General features: G+C 42.1%; 2 pseudogenes across 1 annotated transcript in view; one reads left to right on the top strand and one right to left on the bottom strand.

Annotated features, from left to right (window-relative positions):
* The window catches only part of LOC145491799 (uncharacterized), a 40,628-nt pseudogene that overhangs the window by 21,002 nt on the left and 10,792 nt on the right, over positions 1 to 8,834 (top strand). Inside the window, exons 6-10 of the transcript XR_014049890.1 lie at positions 1 to 471; positions 1,022 to 1,289; positions 1,707 to 2,284; positions 2,579 to 2,826; positions 3,346 to 3,531. The exon at positions 1 to 471 is cut by the window's left edge and continues 675 nt beyond it. The product of XR_014049890.1 is annotated as an uncharacterized LOC145491799 (transcript). The remainder of the gene's footprint in view (positions 472 to 1,021; positions 1,290 to 1,706; positions 2,285 to 2,578; positions 2,827 to 3,345; positions 3,532 to 8,834) is intronic.
* Positions 3,542 to 6,691, bottom strand: LOC145492604 (uncharacterized; annotated as a pseudogene).

Genomic DNA, 8,834 nt, shown 5'->3' with positions numbered 1-8,834 from the left:
GTCAAAGAGATCACGTAAATGCCTTAAAGTCATTGCTACCCACGACCGCCTGCTTCCTTTCATCAATACACAACTGGAAGACGCGGTGCAGTTTCTGAAACAGATCAAGGAGAAGATACCTCAACTGAGGGAAGGCGACGAGCAGTTGTACCGGCAACTACTGGAAGACAAAAGAAGCAAGACTGAGATCCAGGAAGTTTACGAACCTTTGAAGATACAGATCAAGTTGTTGCAACGCAGCTTAACTGTCTACCATCTAAATGAGGTCAGGAAGTCAGATTTTACTGATGAAGAGTTGAAATGCGATGAGAAGCGGGAGTCCATTATTGGAAATGGCAGCTTCTCTACGGTGTACAGAGGTGTTCTTTCTCGCCAAGGACAGCCAGAAATTGAGGTTGCGCTAAAGAGGTACAGAGATCCACTCACGTCTAATAACGTTTGGTATTTCGCTGACGAGGAGCGAACTTTAAGGTAAAACAATATCCTGAAAACGAAATCGTCAAGTTACGTTGCATAGATTGTAAATGTCCACCTTGTCCTCCCAGTTTTCGAATGAGTACATGTAAGTTCTAAAATGCGCTTAGGTTACAAGCGGTTACGCCCGCTCTCTGCTGAAGACATGTTCCTTGTATAAATTATCATGCCCTTCGCCAAGATAATTCTACACCCATTCTTATCCCTGGGGTTGGGGGAAGAGGTTACATTGACGGGTGTAAAAGGCCGTTTTCACAGCACTGCAGTTTCATTTAAAACTCGTTTTGTTGATTCTTGTTAATGTTATTGCTGTGGCGATGAAATATCTTTCATCCTGGCCTGATCAGCAAGCCATTAGTGACGTGGACATATTTTCGCATATATGGGAATAATATAGATCCACTCCATACATATATGCATACACTAGGTGACATGTACGTCACGTCTTATGTCAAATGGTAAGAAATGGACGAGTTACAACTCTGAGTTTATTGCTGTAACGTCTCTTTTTGCTAAACTATGTGGTTATTTGAATTCGTTTCCTTAGACAACTGAGTCATTCAAACATTGTAAAATTTTACGGAACCAATCTTCAGCATGGTCGAAATGGAACAACAGTGATGATCATCCTGGAGCTGTGCAGCTGTTCTCTCAGGTCTCACGTGATGTCTCATCCGGAGGACGCCCCTGCACGATTGCCTAAGGAGGAAGTCATGAAGAAGGTATCAGGCTGGGCTCTAAATATCTTGGATGCCTTGCGGTACATTCACGGTGAAGGATTTGCTCACCGAGATTTAAAATTGGATAATGTTTTGGTAAGTTGACTTGTTGAAATGATGATTTTTACATCCACTTTTAAACATTTTTGATTAGTTCTCTAATTTAGCGGTTGCGCAAAAAAAATACACTGCAAACACTCAGAGTACAACCAGCGAAATGAACCCCTAAGCTTTTACCAGCTCCTTCCTGCTACCAAAAATGATGATATCAAGAGTTTTGGCATCACAACAAACGCAATGCATCACATCAGTGCGTGTCTTCCTTGGGGCCAAGTCAGGTTCCATTTCTATAATCAATTTATCGGCTTTAACGAACTCTGATACTTACAGACATTGAACAGATTGTGAAGGATATTGGAGTTACTACTTTAACCTGAAACTTTAACTTGAACTTAATCGTGCGATTTTTAAAACGTGCCCTGTATTGATCGATATATTTTGTATTTGGTGTAGCTGACACCCGACGGAAGGGTGAAAGTTGCTGCCGGACGTGGGAGTAGCCAAGCATGAAAACGAAATAACCGGTACGCTTTGCGGCAACTCGATTTACTTGGCCCCTGAAGTCTTTCAAGGCCGAATCTACAATAGAAAGGCCGATATGTACAGTTTTGGTTATGTGCTTTGGGAGTTATGGTACGGTGAGACTGCGTTTGGAGCCGCCATTGACAGAAGAACAGAATACAAGTTCCTGGAAGACGTGGTGAAACAAGACCTTCGACCCACTCACATTGAAGGCACGCAACACCCGTGGAGGAATTGGCAACATGTCATGACATCGTGTTGGAACAAAGACCCAAAGTTAAGATTGACAGCCCAAAAGGGATGGGAGCAGCCGCAGAATCGTAAAGACTTTCAAGAGAATATATCACCACCACCACCACTTACGAAGCCTTCATCACTATCACCACCACCACTACCTCCGAGGTCTTCAACGCTATCACCACCATCACTACCTCCGGATATCAGAGATCGCTTCCAACAGGGTAACACCGAGGTTAGAGATCAGCTCCAACCGCTTAACCCAAATCTAGGTAAGCTTAAAAAACGACAACGAATTTAATGAGACAAACTAAATTTCACAAGCTTCGGTTTCGTGTGTTCAGGTGTCGATTTCAAAAGTATTTTTTCCATAATTCTTACTTTGGTTTCATCCATCTCTACCATCAACGTTAAATTACTTTACTTTACAGTCCTAGCCTTTCCTTGTTTAATCCACAAATTCATGTACGGGCACAGAAGATTTATTTATCGTTGCCTGGTCTGTGTATGACAGAAACAGTTTGCTATTTACGTTTAAGGTTATTATTTGTCTTTTGTACTTTCAGATTATGTCAGAAACATCGTCGTGGAACAATTTTCAAAAGGTGGATGTCCCATAACCTCAAGTCCTTTGCCTGCAGTCGCTACATCACAAGCAGCAGCTGCGTCTAAAGGTATGGTCACAGTGCCTACTAATCAGGAGAAACCAAGGTCTGAAGGTTCTGAGGGGATATCTAGAAGACATGTTCAAGGAGATCGTCAGGATATTTCAACACAGCTTTCTATCGGGAAAGTTGTTCTTCCAGCTAAGGAGGTAAGATTACACAAGTGGCAATCTCAATGAAGTAGTCGAACAAAAGCTTGTAGCATCGGAGTTTTCTTTTCTGAGTGAATACCAGGTGAGAGAAACTTGATAGTTTAGTCAGTATTAACCGCGGCAACCTTTGTTATTCAATGCATTACTAGCACACTGCAGCTGCAGATCACTGGCACGAAAAATAATAATCAATACACAGCATTTAACACAAGACAATTGATGAGAAATTCCAGTAAATTTGCAACAAAAAGAGGAAAACAATTTAATGAACCTGTAACCGACACGTTGAGACGCTTTTAAACCATTAATTAACTTTAACTTAGGGTGAGTGCCCTAAGTTTACTCGGCGCAAACTCCTTCCAGCATACAAATCGTTTAAAATTTTCAAGCTATCAAGTTGTCCTAAAATCTCGCACTAAAACGTCAGTTACATGGGGGAAATCTAGGCTATCACGTCCTTCATGACTCTAAGTGATTCTGTAATTCGTTACTAAGCTTACATTATACGCGCTTAAGGTATCTTTTAGGAATATGTCTATCGAAAAAGAGATCGACGATATCGATGACGTCGTGGACATGTTTGAAACAATGGCGTCACTTGGTGTTTCGACCAAGGGACTGCGAACTTTGGACGAGATGAAGCAGAGACTGAAAGAGACACTTAAACAGTCAGAAAGGAAATCCAGCTGGACTGCAAAGGAGGTGAGCTGAGATTATCTCTGTCAGGCTGAGCCCGTGTGATCGAATTTAAAATCCACGCATGATTTAGTTTGGCCTGGGAGCTCGAGATGTTATGCGGTTCAATAACCGATGCTTTGTGTCAATATCGGTGCCTTTGATAAAAAAAAAAAAAAGCTATAGCTACCAGAGCGAGCAAAATGGCGCTATCTTGTCCGCTTGGGATTACACGCTGTGTCTTGCGGGAAAATTTCCTCGAAGCGGAAGCAGAAGCTATATAATGAATTCCTTATTGACCAAGCTTGTTCGGTCAAGATTTTGCGTGTCTATGGACCTCGACTCCGTCTCGGTCCATACACTCGCAAGAAAAGAACTTGGCCAAAAAAATTACAACGAAAGAGACTGGAATAGGACAAGTTTAGGAAATAATTTCTTCGCTTCGTAAATCATTCCAAGAAATGGCGGAGGCTTTAGAGAATTGATCATTAACTAATTTAGAAGGATAGCCTTGGCTAACAAGGAACACTTTGCACTCAGCTATTCACTCGGCAAGGAAAATTTCATCGGAGCAATTTCTTTTCAACCTTGTGGCTACTCCAAAAGGAATAGCCTTGAAAACATACTTAGGATGGCAGCTAGAAGGTGGGAGATATAAACGACTGAGGTTTTTTTTTAGTTCATCTTTTGGCCTTCATGGTTAATAACTTTTTCTATTTTGAGTGTATGGCGTGACACAATTGTTAACAATTTAACTCCTATAATGGTTTCATGTTACATCAAACACCTTACTAATTGCACTCAAAATAAAATGCAATTATCAAGGATTGTAATGCTTTTTGCAGAACCTGATTATGTTAAAAAAGTAAAAACTTATGATTCGGGTTTAAATTTTCTGAAATCCTTAAAAATCAATTTGGGCTCCAAAGGGTTAAGCTCCTTATTAAAATATGAGGGGAGAAAGCTATTATAACCTGTATTGAAGGCTTTTTTTTTCGGTGGTGAGAGGCGAATGTTTAATAATTGGTTTCTGTATTTATCCGTTATCATGAGATAAAATACCTAAATTAAACGAGGCTTACCTGTAAGGTGAAGTTTGATTTGGAGTCATGTGAGAAAGCGCACGAGCCCGGGAAGATCAGTCTTTAACGGATGTGAGCACTTACACCCAATCATGGGTGGTTTAATAACACACGGGTGGGCACATGACTCCTTCGCTCCCGACCAATGACTCACAGAATCCAAATCAAACTTCAGCTTACAGGCAAGCCTCGTTTAATTTAGGTATTCTGTTTCGTCATTGGTCATTGGTCGCTACGGAGTCACGTGAGATTTTAAAGCAGTGTGAGTGCGAACTCGAAACAACTTTGTGAGGCTTGGAGTAACTAATAAAAAGCTGCTTTACATTACCTCGAAGAGTATCTGTATGCTTCAGGTATTGCTGAAGATGCTCTACAATACAAATACTTACATCTGGTGCATAGGCCAGAAACTCAATACAAGCTAAATGTTTACCAGGTCTCGAAGTTTTCAACGATGAGTTAATGAAAAACAAACACTTATCAGAACTTATTTGCATACGATCAATTGATAATGTGTGCAGAGTCTGGCGACGCTGTCCCGAAAGCAACGCCATCAACATAACCACTTTCAAAGTCAAGTTCTTCAAACTAAGTTTCTCAGGTGGGCCAATTACGTTTCGCTAGATAGTCTAATACCACCGTCACATCCCAAGTTTCTTGGTACCTTGGTAGAGAGGGTCTGCATTCGAAAATTCCCTTGATGAAACGACAGTCTAAGGGATGCTGTCCAAAAGTGTAATACTCTGATGTAAAACAAACAGTAGATAAAGTACACCGTGCTGTATTGAGGGCACTATATCCAATCCGTGTCTGGTAAAGTTCTGCCAGGAAATTAATCCCATGTTCTATAGTTGCTGAAAAAGGATTAATCTTCCTTTGACTACAGTACTGTTCCCATTTAGTGATGAATGGTTTATATTGTTGTTTGGTGCCCTTTCTCCAGGACTCCAGGATGAGTGAGGTAGCCGATTTCGAAAGACCTCTGCCTTCAAGTGATTTCCGGACAAGTGACATATCAGAAGTGTGAGCTTCTGGTGTAGTGAACGCACCAAGCCTGGCTGTTGAGGTAGAAATAAGGTGTGTTTCTCTTTGGGAAGCACAAGGCGTTCCCGCACCAGCAGTCTCATTACCAATGGCCACCATGGCTGAGTCGGCCAGCATGGCACAACCAGCGTCCTGTGGTCCCCTCTGCTTGGATTTTCTGTAACATTTTTGGGATGATACTAAAAGGAGGAAAAACATAAAAAAGATAAGGTTTCCAAGAAATTGAAAAGGCATTGATAGCCACTGCTTCAGGATCTGGTTGGTAGGCAACAAATGGCCTTAACTGGTAATTAAGCTTAGAGGCAAATAGGTCAATCTGAGGCTCAACATGAATTTTCTTAACAGCCTCGTGGAAAATTCGTCTGTCTAAGGCCCATTCAGTTTCTTTTCTAGATTTCCTGGACTCTGCATCAGGTAGAGTATTCTCTTTTCCTGGGATATGACTTGTTGGTTAACCACATGTTATTGTCAAGGCACCACTCCCAGAGCGTACGGGTTAAATCATTTCGCTTTTTGAATGGCTCGTGCCCATTTTACCTAAATCTGACAAAGCAGTCATATTCGTACAAGAACATGCTTCCTTGATAACTCTTTATGAAATGCCTTGAGAGAAAACAACACTGCAAGCATTTCAAGATAATTAATGTGATTAGAAGCCTCTTCAGGACTCCAATGCTCCCCAATCTTTACATTATTGAGTACTCCTCCCTAGCCTTCTTTACTTGCATTTGTGTATAAAGTGATCTCTGGCTGGGGAAAGCTTATAGGGTTATGCAGTGACCTTGCTGAGTTTATCCACCACTGCAAATCACTGCGAGACAACTCAGACAGTTGAATAAATGCGTCAAAGTTACCCTTGCATTGTTTAGGCGCAAGGCCTCAATTTTGTCCATGTCCAGTGACCTAAAATGCAAGTGCTTTAGCTTTGCTGCTGGAAAAGTTGATATGAGCAATCCAAGGGTGGATGCCACCTCTCTTACTGTGGGGTGTGGACACTCCAACAGGCCTTGACAGGTATGAATGATCTTCTCGATCTTCTCAGAGGTTGGATAGACTGTCATTGTAATTGAGTTTATAATAAAACCCATGAAGGTAATTCGATGTTGTGGAACAAAGGATGGTTTTTCAAGGAGTACAGTAAACCCAAGAGAATCAAATAATTTGACAGTATCCCTAACATTTCTTTCACAGTCATCATAGTCATCACCCTGCAGATATGAGTCATCAATATGACTTGCTGAAAGGTGCCCCAGCTTCCATAAATGTGAATATACTGGCTTTAATAATTTAGTAAACTTCCTGGGGCAAAATGCCAATCCATTTGAAAAGCAAACATATTTATACAGTTTTCCTCGCCACTGAAACTTCAGGTATTTTTGGTCTGCAGTGGCAATAGGCACAGAATAACAAGTATCCTTTAAGTCTATTGACGCCATAAAGCATCCGGGTTTTACCATTTGTAAAACAGTATTGAGGGAGTCCACTTTAAAATGGTGATATTGCACACGAATGTTTAAACAGTTGAGATTTAAAATAACTCTGAAAAAGCCATCCTTTTTGGCCTTGGTGAAAATAGGAGAGATATATTCCCCTTCTTCGTGACTACTTGGGGTAATAACACCTTTAGCAAGTAGTTTATCTATTTCGGTATCAATGACATGCTGTTCATTCAAATCAAGGATTTTCTTCTCTCTGGGAACTACTCTTTGATATGGAGTCCTAGTAAATTCAATTGGCTGGCCTAATATCATTTGCAATATCTCAGGGTCTGAGGTTAAGGCCTGCTACTGATTATAATATTCTCTCAGCCCCCCTGCTTTAAAGCAGTGAACTTTGTGCTCAAGAAACTGTAACATATCTACCTTGTCTGTCGGGATATAAAAGCATTTCACTGGCTGGATTTCTTCTCGGTTTCCCGTGGTTTGAAGGAATTGTTGTTGTGTGGTCGGTAAGACCGGCCCCTCTTCCCTAAAAAAGACTTTCCACTAGAGGAGAAGATTTGCCCCTCCAGCCATCGCTATGGTTTCGGTAAGATGACTTTGCAGTATTCGTATGGCCAATTTTGTTAGTTGCTTTGATATTGTGAAGTTGAGATTGCAGCTCATCGCCAAATAATAAGTCCGTGATGGGTACTTGAGAGCCACACAAAGAGGAATATTCGTTATTTAAGTCTGGTTTGATAGCGTCGCGTCGACGGTAAGAGAGCTCAATGTTTGCATGGCCTAACAATGCAAGAGCGTCAGCGTTATACGTGACTAATTGCCCCAATTTCTCAGTGAGAGCCGACGCTGAAGTCTTCTCAGGATCTGCACGGATAGCCAGCAGTGTGTCGGTCGATTTGGCGACTGCACTACCGACTTTGACAAGTATTTTCAGCCTGTTTGCAAGACGTAAATCCGCGCTCCTGGTCACGTGCTTCAGCTTAGTGCATATCTCGGGGTTGACCTTTGGCACAGTTAATTTCTCACAATTATCGGGTCGATTGTATTTCGCCCATTTTTCTCTTAATTTGGCTTCCTCCAACTTAGAACCCCATCGCTTATTGATGATATCCGCCAATTTCTGCGCGACGTTCGGGTCAGTTTGCTCGTCCGACTCAAAGTCTTGAGCAATTTCATTGAGCAATGCGTCCTCTGTGACAGAGCTGCCCAGTTTTGCCGGGTCGCCGTTGGGCGGGGAATTGAGTTCCTCGGAATCTGACTTCTCAGGGTCTGAATCTCCGCTATCGCTCATTCCACTAGTTGCAGGAGGTTTTTTCCCCTTTTTCGGTGGTGTAGCATGGTCTTCTGGTGCACCAGCTAACCGTTTCATTACGTTTTACATGGACAGCATGGTGGAACTCATTTGGGTCAAGGCCGACAATACGTCAACAAGCACTTTGTCTGTGTCCTGGTGCAAAGAATTCGCTGACTCGTTTTCTTCAGAAAGTAGATTTTCTTCTTCTGCCGGTGAAAAGGCGTCCCTTCCACTCATATTTTCGGCAGTCATGCTGCGATTTTCTCGGTGTTTGCTCAAAACTGAGCGAGCGAAGCAACAAATGTCCGACCTTCCAGTAGGATCGCACGCAACTGATCTTTCCGGGCTCGTTCGCTTTCTTACGTGACTCCGTAGCGACCAATGACCAATGACGAAACAGAAACATAGACAATCGAGGTTACGTTACGCCAGTCTTGGACTCCCAGGACTCTCCCAGTCCCTTGTCAT

Source organism: Orbicella franksi, chromosome 7 (genome assembly GCF_964199315.1).
Source record: "Orbicella franksi chromosome 7, jaOrbFran1.1, whole genome shotgun sequence".
Classification (NCBI taxonomy): Eukaryota; Metazoa; Cnidaria; class Anthozoa; order Scleractinia; family Merulinidae; genus Orbicella; species Orbicella franksi.
Note: the sequence above shows the minus strand (reverse complement) of the source record. Positions and strands in the feature narration are given on the sequence as shown.